The sequence below is a fragment of the Cornus florida genome, unplaced genomic scaffold (assembly GCF_030987335.1).
Source record: "Cornus florida cultivar Cherokee Brave unplaced genomic scaffold, ASM3098733v1 CherokeeBrave_3.0.0_Hap2_Chr07, whole genome shotgun sequence".
In the NCBI taxonomy this organism is placed as follows: Eukaryota; Viridiplantae; Streptophyta; class Magnoliopsida; order Cornales; family Cornaceae; genus Cornus; species Cornus florida.
The window spans coordinates 28,955,164-28,959,169 of NW_026775577.1; positions in this window are offsets into that span (position 1 = coordinate 28,955,164).

Below are 4,006 nucleotides of genomic sequence, written 5' to 3' on the forward strand. Positions count from 1 at the left end.
CGATAATAGTTAGAAGGCAGACGCATTAAGGCAAAAAAAAAATGTTTATAATTAATTATTATTGAATAGTGATACCACTACCGAGTCTGTCACATAAATTCAATTTGATAATTTTTGAATTTGGTCATTATTTATTCTAAATATTGTCCGCTTTTCGTGTTATTTATTTTTAAAAACATAATCATCACTATATGAGAAATGTGTACTAAGCAAATATTATTTATATGCGGGTCACATTTAATTGTTTAAAAGAGTCAAAATTTTGTATCAAAATTCATTTACATTATAATTTTATTTTATGATTTTTTTTCACTTTATTCATTATTTTTTTATTTTTTTCCAAAATATGCTAATTTAATTTGATGATTTTTTTATTTTATTTTTTCTACAAAGTGAATCTTTATATTGAATAAGTATAATTTGTACATTATTTTTTATTCTTTTCAAAATCTGTTAATTTAGAAGTCGTGACAAGTGGACAAGTCTCACACTCCTTAACATTTGACATTATTAAAGTGACAATTTAGGTACTATATAGTTGAACCATATAATTGAATTGCGATGTCCAAATTGTCCCAATATTTAAAAAAGACAAAGTACAGAGTAGTATTTTTTAGTAAAATTTTTTTGTCTATTTTTTTATCAAAGAACCTCCCTCGAGTTGTAACATTTTTCACTAAATTCTCCTTGTCTAATTTTTTATCAAAGAATCCTCCTCAACTATCCGAATGGGGTAAAAGAATTGATATTTGAACTAAAATGCATTTTTTATTTAAATCTTAATTCTTCTTAACTTTAAAAATTCATATCTCACAAACCGTACATTTAAAAATTATAAATAATATATGTTTCATAAGGATTTCAGAAATATGAGATTTGTACAACAAACCTTCATAACATCTAGAAATAGACAATCTAAAAATCTATTCCGACAATCTTATTTTATTTTTAAAAATAAAATACTCGAGATATTTAAAATAAAATTTTCAGAATTATTCATTTACATATAAAGCCGAATATATAAAAAATTTAGCCCCAACAGAGATCGATTTAATGAGATATCATATTTTGCGTCAAAGTATTTTTATTGTTTTATAGACATACCATTTAAAAAATAATAATAATAATAATAAATATTCGGTCTCTATTGGGGCTAATTTTTTTTATATGTTATGCTATATATGAAAATGAATAATTCTGAAAATTTTCTTGCAAATAACCCGAGTATTTTATAAAAAATAAAATAAGATTGTTGTAATAGATTTTTAGATTGTCTATTTTTTTCTGGTTATGAAGTTTTGTTAAACAAATCTTATATTTCTAAAATCCTTATTTTATAAGTTTTCTGTATATATATTATTTGCAATATTTAGATGTACGGTTTGTAAAATATGAATTTTTGAAATTTAGAAAAATTAAAATTTAAATAAAAAGGCATTTGGGTCCAAATATAAACTCTTTTATCCCCCTTAGATAGTTGAGGGAGGTTCTTTAGTAAAAAATTAGAAGAGAGGAGTTTACCGATAAAGTTATAAGTTGAGGGAATTTTTCTGCACTTTACTCTATTTAAAAATTGCTAGTTAAAATTGAGTTTAGTGGTCAATTCGAATTCAATTCAAACAATTTTTCAAGATTGAAAATGATAAAGGAATTAATTATAAAAATGATACCTTAACAATAACCTAATCAAATCAATTTTGACAATATTTTACTCCAAATAATATTTTTTTCAAGCTAGACGCAATACTATATATTAGAATAACAAATGAGTAATATTTACTACTCTTAAATAATCGAATCCAATCAATTTTTACAATATTTTACTTCAAACAATTTTTTTCTTGAAGGTTAAGCTTTTAATCTTTTTTTATGAAAATAACCTAATCGAATAAAGATACACAAATCTTTATATCCTAGAGTATAAAATAAAGTAAGGTATTTTATTTCAATTTGTACTTTGTAGAGATGTGATTGAAAGCTAAATTGATTTGAAGTGTCACACAAGCAAATCGTACTAATCATTTTCACCTTAACGATAATTTTAGAAAATTGTGCGTGTGTGTGTGTGTGAGAGAGAGAGAGAGAGAGAGATGTGAACTTGACATTAATTCATGAATCATGCCTCATGGTGTGTGAGTGTGAGTGAGTGTATGTGTGTGTGTCAGAGAGATGTGAACTCGACATTAATTCATGCCTCATGGTGTGTGGATGCAACTCAACATTAGCCAATTGGAAGAAGGTCCAAGCGGTTGTTTACATCTGAAAACAACAGGACCTCAACTCAAAATGATGAGCCATTCCATATCAGTAACTCGAAATTTTTTTTTTGTAACTTATCCAATCATATATTACATTATACATTGAATTCGAGCTTCTCTCTCTCTCTCCCCCTATATATATATATATATATATATATCCATCATATAAATTCCTCTCTACTTGTTCTTTTCAAATTTAATAGCAACTTTCTTCTCCTTTTTTAAAAAAATTAAATTGCCAAAAATACCACCAAGGGTTTCTTATCAAATTTTAGTATTTCAACCAAGAAAAGCCATCCAAACGGTGGATATTACTTCTTCATCTTTTTAGACACATTTTTTTTTTTTTTTTGCACATAATTCACAATATTACCTCTAATCCGACTCGAATACTCAACTTCCCATTTAGAGAATAAAAATCTGTAGCAATCCAAGCAACAAATTCAAGGATGGGACCAATAAAATGGGTTTGCTTGGATTGAATTTTTTTTTATGCTTTGTTTGGATTGAATTTCAAGTTTAACTTGATCCATTTTATAACAACTCATGTCCACATTTCTCCCGCGCATTAAATTTATTTCTAAAGAAAATTCTTATCAGTATTGTGAATATAGAGAAAATTCAGAACACTAAGTGATACCCAAAATAGAGAAGAATATAGAGATGAAGAAAGAGATTTTATTTACTTCTCAAAATTTTAGTACATCAATATAACAAGGAGCAACCCATATTTATAGCCAAAACTCTTGCCTTAATTACCACCCATAGTGCACCATTAACCAAGTGCATTTACCACTTATTTAGTGCACAAATTAATTCAACCCTATGCCTAATTAGTGGACACCATAATTATATATAACACTCCCTATTGGGGTCCACTGCACAACACTAATAATATGCCTCGTTAAAACCTTGTTAGGAAAAACCAAGTGGGAAAAATCTCTATCGAAGGAAAAAGAGCACAATATTCTAGTATGTCTTAAAATGGTATTGCATAGATCAAAACTATCTCATTAAAACCTTGTCAAGAAAACCCAGTAGGACAAAACCTGAGTGAAGGAAAAAGAGTACATTATGCCGATACCTTTTCAATTTAGTGCTCCCCCTTTATTTGTATAATTCTTGTATTACTTCAAAGATTTTGATCAACTACTTTCCCTCATAAATATTATTGTGCATTTCTAGTAACAAGCATCAAGCCAAGGATAATTTAGATTCAGCTCCCCTTATCCATCAAATTGGTTATGACAACACAATTAACTTTCTCGTTCGATAATCGAAATCAGATTATGGTTCTATAGCATCTCTGACCCCAAACTTCCACTCTCTCATTCAAAGTGATAAACTCTATACATTGAGGTGGCAGCAAGGTGTGATTAAACACTGAATCTATATTTCTTGCCACGGATGCCTTATGTTCATAAAAGCATTCATTGTCTGTTGGTACCGAACTTCTTGTATTTGTAAAGAGCGGATATCCGAACATGGACATCTAAAATGAGGATGAATACTCCAAGATGCTTGTTTGTAGCTCACAACCTCGAGGAGATTGCTATATTAGCTACAAAACAGTGGTTTCTACAACAATAGAGAAGACTGCTATAAGAACTCGGGCTAGGCGCCACTATATAACAAACACATTAGTGCAGTCAACTAGCATGAGAGCCAAATTCTGCATTATTACCGAAATGTAGTCTCCAATGTCTGATTTAACATTGTTAGCATCAAGCAATTAAAAGATAGTAGTA